Source organism: Electrophorus electricus, unplaced genomic scaffold (assembly GCF_041902795.1).
Source record: "Electrophorus electricus isolate QZ-2024a unplaced genomic scaffold, ASM4190279v1 Scaffold95, whole genome shotgun sequence".
NCBI classification, from domain to species: domain Eukaryota; kingdom Metazoa; phylum Chordata; class Actinopteri; order Gymnotiformes; family Gymnotidae; genus Electrophorus; species Electrophorus electricus.
In genome coordinates, this window is record NW_027658812.1 from 7,501 (window position 1) to 17,500 (window position 10,000).

A 10,000-nucleotide genomic window follows, 5' to 3' on the forward strand; every position below is an offset into this window, starting at 1 on the left:
TGTACTCTTTTATTTCAGGCTCAGTTTAGGTCTTTCACCACGACTACAAAGACAGGTTTAAAAGGTTTCACCAACCGGTCAGGCGCCCCCGTCTGCGAGTGTTGAAACGGGCGCGGGGTTGCGCTTTGCCCACACGCCCCACGTGGCAGACGAGTCAGTCTTTGAACCGCGGCCCTCCGCGCCCGCCCCGTCCGACCCCTCGAAAGGGGTGGAACTCACGTAGCGTGGGCCAAGCCCTAGGTACCTGCCGGGGGTCCCCCTGAGACTCCTTTCTGAGAGAGAGAAGCAGGGGAACCGGCTGCGCCACCCACCACCACCACGCCCCAGGACGCCGGTGGGCGGACGAACACAGGAAGGGCCATGGCCTGCCCCACGAGGAGCAGCGCTCGCAACCCCCCCCGGAAAGTCCGCTCGTCAGCGAGCAAGGGGACGGGGATGAATGACAAGGACAACAAAATAGGAAAACCCCTCGCGGTGGACGGAGGCAGCGGCCGTGCGAGCGAGAGGGAGGGCGCGGGACGGACCCGTACGACCCGCTCGACTCGCAGGCGCTTCTCCTGCCGGCAAGGTGAGGGGAAACCGGCCTTCGCCCGACGAGCGGGGACGCCGAGTTTTTTGAACGACGCGTCTCTCGCGCTGGAACCCAGAGAATACCGGGGCCTGCGGGGGGGGGGTGCTGAAGGACGACGCGGAGGAAGAGGCGGAGGACGAGGAAGGGGTGGGAGGGACTAGGCTCCTCCTTTATGCCTTCTGTCCAGCCTGACCTGCAAGCGACCACGTGTAACAGCAACCCCGAAGACCCTTTCGACCCTGGGCCCCGACGCGGGGGGACGGCGAAGTCGAGGGGGTCGGGAGAGGAGGCACGCCGGACAGCGTTACCCGTTAATGATCCTTTCGCAGGTTCACCTACGAAAACCTTGTTACGACTTTTACTTCCTCTAGATAGTCAAGTTTGATCGACTTCTCGGCGCTCCGCCAAGGCCCGCGAGGAGCCCCGGCGGGGCCGATCCGAGGACCTCACTAAACCATCCGATCGGTAGTAGCGACGGGCGGTGTGTACAAAGGGCAGGGACTTAATCAACGCGAGCTTATGACCCGCGCTTACTGGGAATTCCTCGTTCATGGGGAATAATTGCAATCCCCAGTCCCCATCACGAATGGGGTTCAGCGGATTACCCGCACCTCTCGGTGTAGGGTAGGCACACGCTGATCCAACCATTGTGGCGCGCGTGCAGCCCCGGACATCTAAGGGCATCACAGACCTGTTATTGCTCCATCTCGCGTGGCTGAACGCCACTTGTCCCTCTAAGAAGTTTGACGCCGACCGCGGAGGGCCGCGTAACTATTTAGCATGCCGGAGTCTCGTTCGTTATCGGAATTAACCAGACAAATCGCTCCACCAACTAAGAACGGCCATGCACCACCACCCACAGAATCGAGAAAGAGCTATCAATCTGTCAATCCTTTCCGTGTCCGGGCCGGGTGAGGTTTCCCGTGTTGAGTCAAATTAAGCCGCAGGCTCCACTCCTGGTGGTGCCCTTCCGTCAATTCCTTTAAGTTTCAGCTTTGCAACCATACTCCCCCCGGAACCCACAGACTCGTGGTTTCCCTCACGCTGCCCGGCGGGTCATGGGAATAACGCCGCCGGATCGCGGGTCGGCATAGTTTACGGTCGGAACTACGACGGTATCTGATCGTCTTCGAACCTCCGACTTTCGTTCTTGATTAATGAAAACATTCTTGGCAAATGCTTTCGCTTTCGTCCGTCTTGCGCCGGTCCAAGAATTTCACCTCTAGCGGCGCAATACGAATGCCCCCGGCCGTCCCTCTTAATCATGGCCCTGGTTCAGGAAACCCACAAAATAGAACCGGAGTCCTATTCCATTATTCCTAGCTCAGGTATTCAGGCGAGAAGCGGGCCCGCTTTGAACACTCTAATTTTTTCAAAGTAAACGCTCCGAGCCCCGTCCGGACACCCAGCCAAGGGCATCCGGGGGGCACCGGGAGACAGGGTCTGAGACAGGCGGTGGCACGCCTCGCGGCGGACCGCCAGCCCACTCCCGACATCCAACTACGAGCTTTTTAACTGCAGCAACTTTAATATACGCTATTGGAGCTGGAATTACCGCGGCTGCTGGCACCAGACTTGCCCTCCAATGGGTCCTCACCCATGGGTTTAGGATACGCTCATTCCGATTACAGGGCCTCGAAAGAGACCTGTATCGTTATTTTTCGTCACTACCTCCCCGTGTCGGGAATGGGTAATTTGCGCGCCTGCTGCCTTCCTTGGATGTGGTAGCCGTTTCTCAGGCTCCCTCTCCGGAATCGAACCCTGATTCCCCGTTACCCGTGGTCACCATGGTAGCCGACTATGGTACCATCGAAAGTTGATAGGGCAGACATTCGAATGAGACGTCGCCGCCGCGGAGGGCGCGCGATCGGCCCGAGGTTATCTAGAGTCACCAAAGCGGCCGGGGGGCCCGAGCCCCCCGGATGGGTTTTGGGTCTGATAAATGCACGCATCCCCCGAAGGGTCAGCGCTCGTTTGCATGTATTAGCTCTAGAATTACCACAGTTATCCGAGTAACGTGTGGAGCGATCAAAGGAACCATAACTGATTTAATGAGCCATTCGCAGTTTCACTGTACCGGCCGTGTGCACTTAGACCTGCATGGCTTAATCTTTGAGACAAGCATATGTTACTGGCAGGATCAACCAGGTAGTTTGCACCGTGGTCTGGGATGAACCACGAGTGACATCCGCCTCCCCTTCCGGGGGCTAGGAAGCAGCGGGTTGTAAGTGCGTGCGCCGTCAGGTCCAGACGCCATACAGGGCTACCCAGGACAGCTTCCGCGGCCAGTGTAAACGTGCTCGCGCACCGCCCTCTGGCCTTCGGACGCCGACCTCTCACCTTGATGCAAAGCTGTCCCATCCGGTCATGCCCGCACCGTACCCCGTCCACCTCCTCCGGAGGTGCGGACGGCCGACTCCAGGTGCTTTCGGCGTTCCCTCTCTTCACGCCGTTTTGATTTTCGTGGGCCGCTGGTGGGGGGACAAGGGAAAGACCTCGTCGAATTCCCTCCCCCCTAGCCTCGCTCAACCTACGTTTCGTGATGTAACCAAGAAGAGTGATTCGTGGGCCCAGGTAGGTTTGAAGAGGAGGCCAACAAAGCAGGGCACTCCCTTCCTCCCAAACCACAGACACCAGTATAGGACAACTGAGTAGACAGACTGGCCGTCTGAGTCTCCCCCAGAGAGTTCTGGGATGGGTTACAAATAACCCCCACCCCCCATCAGAGGCTTGACCCGCTAGAACCAGGGAGGATCTGTCAAAACCGCTCTCCACATCAGAAGTTCTGGATCAGCCGGGGCTGGTCGGCAGACGTCCACCTAAGGCCGTGGCCTAACCCCGTGTGGGGGGATAGCGCTCGCACCCGTACACGTGGACACCCGCTCGTCAAATGGCTGGCTCCTCACTTACCGTAGGGGGAATGGTTTGCCTACCCCTGGCGGGTCTGGTACTCCACTCTACCAAACAAGGAAGCAACACACCAATAGACCCCTGCAACACCGGGCAGCTTTGGGCAGTGTCACTACACTCCTCCTTGTTCTTCACGTTCCTTCCGTGGTGATTTTTTTTTTTTTTTCGTGGCCATTGCCGTGCATGGCTTCCCCATCGCTTTGCATGCTCTCCATTGCCTCGTGCTGCTTCACCATTGGTCTCACCTGGAGACCGAAGCCGCTCTCCCAGTAACCCGATGGTACCTGGCCAGAAAACCCCGTGCCCGATTTCATCTAGGACAAGGGCCAAACCACAGACCGTGCCCGTCCAGGGTCAACCCCTGGTCGGACAGGCCTGGTGGGTCGATACCATGGATGTGGCAGGCCGACGAGAATCCACTGGTACATTTACAAACACGCCCACCCTGGTGGCATGGCTGTACGACCCATCGTCGAAGCACGCTGCGGCGGACTGAGCCATTGGATCCAGTTGCCTGGGCGTACACTCAGCCCAACAGACGCACTCGGGTCGGGGAGAGCAAAGCAGACTGTGTGCCTGGATGTGCCCACTTCCATAGGGGAATCGGCATGATGGTTCACTTAACCCGAGGAGGGCTCCCCTCGCGGGATAAGCACCCCCCTCGGGGGATGGGGGGGGGGGGGGCATCCAGAGCACACCACTTTCCGGTAGGGGACAGGCGTTTGATCATGTGTCCGAGGGAGAGCTCCCCTTGCCGGCCGAACACCCCTCGGACTCCCCTTGGGCTTCCAGAGAACGCCACTGGATGAATTTAGTGCTTGGACCCCATTGATTCTCTTTGCTCTCCCATATACCCGACGGGACCTATTTGCAAAACCCCGTGCCAACCAGACCTCCAGGAAGGGGGCTGGCGGCTAACCATGCCCAGCAGGGTGCACCCTGGTCGGACACTTTGGGAGGGTCGAGAGCCTGGAAGTGCCACCCGGGGGAGTAATTCTGATTTCCGTTTTAATGCACTCAGGGACAGCCCGAGGACCTCTGTAGTGCACCTGAGGCGGACTGAGCCGTCGGGTCCAGGGGTCTGGAGTTCGGAACCTCCAGGGTTCACCTGGCTGTTCTCTTAGCCCGGCAGGGTGCACCCTGGTCGGACACTTTGGGAGGGTCGAGAGCCTGGATGTGCCACCCCGACGAGTAATGAGTTTTCCCTTCGTATCTCTTCCGGACCAGGTCCGATTCGCACGAAACTCGCTGGGCATGGCCAGGAGCGCCCCCTGCTGCCCACGCCACCGTCCCCGCGCTTCTACTCCCGAGGGCCGAGGAGACAGCGAAGCGTGGGTCGGGTCGCCTGCTTCCAGGGTCTCCCTGGTACTCTCCAGTCTCCCGAGTCCATCGGGTCCGACCTCGTATTTTTAGCCCAGACGGGGAATGAGAAAGGGGCCCCCGACCGCCCGAGGGCGGGCGCTCGCTTCTCAGCCTAGGAACGTCCGATTCCCACGAAACTTTTACGCCAGACGTTCCTGGCAGCGAGCGCGTTCAAAGGTGACCCGCGCTGCTTCTCTCCTCCCAAGGGCCGAAGAGATATTCGTCTTCAAACCCGACCGGCCCTGTGTTTGCCGCCCCGGCGGTTTTAAAAAATCATAGCGTAAAAACGGTGGGTGCGCTTCGCCTGCCGCTTGGACAGCGTTAAACGGCAGCCCCGGCTCTTTCCAAAGGGCCCTCAACCGACTTTCTGCTCCCAAGGAGCCCAGAGATATGAAACCGATAAATCAAAACCCCGTGCCAACCAGACCTCCAGGAAGGGGGCTGGCGGCTAACCATGCCCGGCAGGGTGCACCCTGGTCGGACGCTTTGGGAGGGTCGAGAGCCTGGATGTGCCACCCCGACGAGTAATGAGTTTTCCCTTCGTATCTCTTCCGGACCAGGTCCGATTCGCACGAAACTCGCTGGGCATGGCCAGGAGCGCCCCCTGCTGCCCAGGCCTGGCTCTGGGCCTGGGCACACTTCATTCACTTTGTACCTTTAAATCATACTACTACTACTACTACTACCACCAGAATTCCAGGGCCAAGAGGTCACACAGTCATACACAGCAAAGTAGCTCTGGGCCTGGGCACACTTCAAGAAGTTTGTCCCTTTATATAAGCCTAGAAATAGACTTCCAGGCCCAAGAGTTCAAACACATTCATGCCCAGCAAAGTAGCTCTGGGCCTGGGCACACTTCAATCACTTTGTGCCTTTAAATCATACTACTACTACCAGACTTCCAGGCCCAAGAGGTCAAACACAGTCATGCCCAGCAAAGTAGCTCTGGGCCTGGGCACACTTCATTCACTTTGTGCCTTTAAATCATACTACTACTACCACCAGAATTCCAGGGCCAAGAGGTCACACAGTCATACACAGCAAAGTAGCTCTGGGCCTGGGCACACTTCAAGAAGTTTGACCCTTTATATAAGCCTAGAAATAGACTTCCAGAGCCAAGAGGTCAAACACAGTCATGCACAGCAAAGTAGCTCTGGGCCTGGGCACACTTCAAGCACTTTGTGCCTTTAAATCTACTACTACTACTACTACTACTACTACTACTACTACTACTACCAGACTTCCAGGCCCAAGAGTTCAAACACATTCATGCCCAGCAAAGTAGCTCTGGGCCTGGGCACACTTCATTCACTTTGTGCCTTTAAATCATACTACTACTACCACCAGACTTCCAGGGCCAAGAGGTCAACCACAGTCATGCACAGCAAAGTAGCTCTGGGCCTGGGCACACTTCAAGATGTTTGACCCTTTATATAAGCCTAGAAATAGACTTCCAGGCCCAAGAGTTCAAACACATTCATGCCCAGCAAAGTAGCTCTGGGCCTGGGCACACTTCAATCACTTTGTGCCTTTAAATCATACTACTACTACCACCAGACTTCCAGGCCCAAGAGGTCAAACACAGTCATGCCCAGCAAAGTAGCTCTGGGCCTGGGCACACTTCAATCACTTTGTGCCTTTAAATCATACTACTACTACCAGACTTCCAGGCCCAAGAGTTCAAACACATTCATGCCCAGCAAAGTAGCTCTGGGCCTGGGCACACTTCAAGATGTTTGACCCTTTATATAAGCCTAGAAATAGACTTCCAGAGCCAAGAGGTCAAACACAGTCATGCCCAGCAAAGTAGCTCTGGGCCTGGGCACACTTCAATCACTTTGTGCCTTTAAATCATACTACTACTACCAGACTTCCAGGCCCAAGAGTTCAAACACATTCATGCCCAGCAAAGTAGCTCTGGGCCTGGGCACACTTCAAGATGTTTGACCCTGTATATAAGCCTAGAAATAGACTTCCAGAGCCAAGAGGTCAAACACAGTCATGCCCAGCAAAGTAGCTCTGGGCCTGGGCACACTTCATTCACTTTGTGCCTTTAAATCATACTACTACTACCAGACTTCCAGGCCCAAGAGTTCAAACACATTCATGCCCAGCAAAGTAGCTCTGGGCCTGGGCACACTTCAATCACTTTGTGCCTTTAAATCATACTACTACTACCAGACTTCCAGGCCCCAGAGGTCAAACACAGTCATGCCCAGCAAAGTAGCTCTGGGCCTGGGCACACTTCAAGAAGTTTGACCCTTTATATAAGCCTAGAAATAGACTTCCAGAGCCAAGAGGTCAAACACAGTCATGCACAGCAAAGTAGCTCTGGGCCTGGGCACACTTCATTCACTTTGTGCCTTTAAATCATACTACTACTACCACCAGACTTCCAGGCCCAAGAGGTCAAACACATTCATGCCCAGCAAAGTAGCTCTGGGCCTGGGCACACTTCAATCACTTTGTGCCTTTAAATCATACTACTACTACCAGACTTCCAGGCCCAAGAGGTCAAACACAGTCATGCCCAGCAAAGTAGCTCTGGGCCTGGGCACACTTCAATCACTTTGTGCCTTTAAATCATACTACTACTACCAGACTTCCAGGCCCAAGAGTTCAAACACATTCATGCCCAGCAAAGTAGCTCTGGGCCTGGGCACACTTCAAGATGTTTGACCCTGTATATAAGCCTAGAAATAGACTTCCAGAGCCAAGAGGTCAAACACAGTCATGCCCAGCAAAGTAGCTCTGGGCCTGGGCACACTTCATTCACTTTGTGCCTTTAAATCATACTACTACTACCAGACTTCCAGGCCCAAGAGTTCAAACACATTCATGCCCAGCAAAGTAGCTCTGGGCCTGGGCACACTTCAATCACTTTGTGCCTTTAAATCATACTACTACTACCAGACTTCCAGGCCCCAGAGGTCAAACACAGTCATGCCCAGCAAAGTAGCTCTGGGCCTGGGCACACTTCAAGAAGTTTGACCCTTTATATAAGCCTAGAAATAGACTTCCAGAGCCAAGAGGTCAAACACAGTCATGCCCAGCAAAGTAGCTCTGGGCCTGGGCACACTTCATTCACTTTGTACCTTTAAATCATACTACTACTACCAGACTTCCAGGCCCAAGACGTCAAACACAGTCATGCCCAGCAAAGTAGCTCTGGGCCTGGGCACACTTCATTCACTTTGTACCTTTAAATCATACTACTACTACTACTACTACTACTACTACTACTACTACTACTACCAGACTTCCAGGCCCAAGAGTTCAAACACATTCATGCCCAGCAAAGTAGCTCTGGGCCTGGGCTCACTTCAATCACTTTGTGCCTTTAAATCATACTACTACTACCAGACTTCCAGGCCCAAGAGTTCAAACACATTCATGCCCAGCAAAGTAGCTCTGGGCCTGGGCACACTTCAAGATGTTTGACCCTTTATATAAGCCTAGAAATAGACTTCCAGGCCCAAGAGGTCAAACACAGTCATGCCCAGCAAAGTAGCTCTGGGCCTGGGCACACTTCATTCACTTTGTACCTTTAAATCATACTACTACTACTACTACTACTACTACTACTACTACTACTACTACTACCAGACTTCCAGGCCCAAGAGGTCAAACACAGTCATGCCCAGCAAAGTAGCTCTGGGCCTGGGCACACTTCATTCACTTTGTGCCTTTAAATCATACTACTACTACCACCAGAATTCCAGGGCCAAGAGGTCACACAGTCATACACAGCAAAGTAGCTCTGGGCCTGGGCACACTTCAAGAAGTTTGACCCTTTATATAAGCCTAGAAATAGACTTCCAGGCCCAAGAGGTCAAACACAGTCATGCCCAGCAAAGTAGCTCTGGGCCTGGGCACACTTCATTCACTTTGTACCTTTAAATCATACTACTACTACTACTACTACTACTACTACTACTACCAGACTTCCAGGCCCAAGAGGTCAAACACAGTCATGCCCAGCAAAGTAGATCTGGGCCTGGGCACACTTCAAGAAGTTTGACCCTTTATATAAGCCTAGAAATAGACTTTCAGGCCCAAGAGGTCAAACACAGTCATGCCCAGCAAAGTAGCTGTGGGCCTGGGCACACTTCATTCACTTTGTACCTTTAAATCATACTACTACTACTACTACTACTACTACTACTACTACTACTACTACTACCAGACTTCCAGGCCCAAGAGTTCAAACACATTCATGCCCAGCAAAGTAGCTCTGGGCCTGGGCACACTTCAAGATGTTTGACCCTTTATATAAGCCTAGAAATAGACTTCCAGAGCCAAGAGGTCAAACACAGTCATGCCCAGCAAAGTAGCTCTGGGCCTGGGCACACTTCAATCACTTTGTGCCTTTAAATCATACTACTACTACCAGACTTCCAGGCCCAAGAGTTCAAACACATTCATGCCCAGCAAAGTAGCTCTGGGCCTGGGCACACTTCAAGATGTTTGACCCTGTATATAAGCCTAGAAATAGACTTCCAGAGCCAAGAGGTCAAACACAGTCATGCCCAGCAAAGTAGCTCTGGGCCTGGGCACACTTCATTCACTTTGTACCTTTAAATCATACTACTACTACCAGACTTCCAGGCCCAAGACGTCAAACACAGTCATGCCCAGCAAAGTAGCTCTGGGCCTGGGCACACTTCATTCACTTTGTACCTTTAAATCATACTACTACTACTACTACTACTACTACTACTACTACTACTACTACCAGACTTCCAGGCCCAAGAGTTCAAACACATTCATGCCCAGCAAAGTAGCTCTGGGCCTGGGCACACTTCAATCACTTTGTGCCTTTAAATCATACTACTACTACCACCAGACTTCCAGGCCCAAGAGGTCAAACACAGTCATGCCCAGCAAAGTAGCTCTGGGCCTGGGCACACTTCAATCACTTTGTGCCTTTAAATCATACTACTACTACCAGACTTCCAGGCCCAAGAGTTCAAACACATTCATGCCCAGCAAAGTAGCTCTGGGCCTGGGCACACTTCAATCACTTTGTGCCTTTAAATCATACTACTACTACTACCACCAGACTTCCAGACCCAAGAGGTCAAACACAGTCATGCCCAGCAAAGTAGCTCTGGGCCTGGGCACACTTCAATCACTTTGTGCCTTTAAATCATACTA

General features: G+C 53.7%; 2 non-coding genes across 2 annotated transcripts in view; both read right to left on the minus strand.

The window, feature by feature from the left end:
* Nucleotide 1, minus strand: part of LOC145656845 (5.8S ribosomal RNA) — a 154-nt gene extending 153 nt beyond the window's left edge. The window contains exon 1 of the ribosomal RNA XR_014122435.1: nucleotide 1. This exon is cut by the window's left edge and continues 153 nt beyond it. This is a non-coding gene — a ribosomal RNA (5.8S ribosomal RNA).
* Nucleotides 2-883: 882 nt separating this feature from the next.
* LOC145656879 (18S ribosomal RNA) lies at nucleotides 884-2,722 on the minus strand. The gene has a single exon (XR_014122469.1). It is a non-coding gene; the product is annotated as an 18S ribosomal RNA (ribosomal RNA).
* Nucleotides 2,723-10,000: the final 7,278 nt, after the last annotated feature.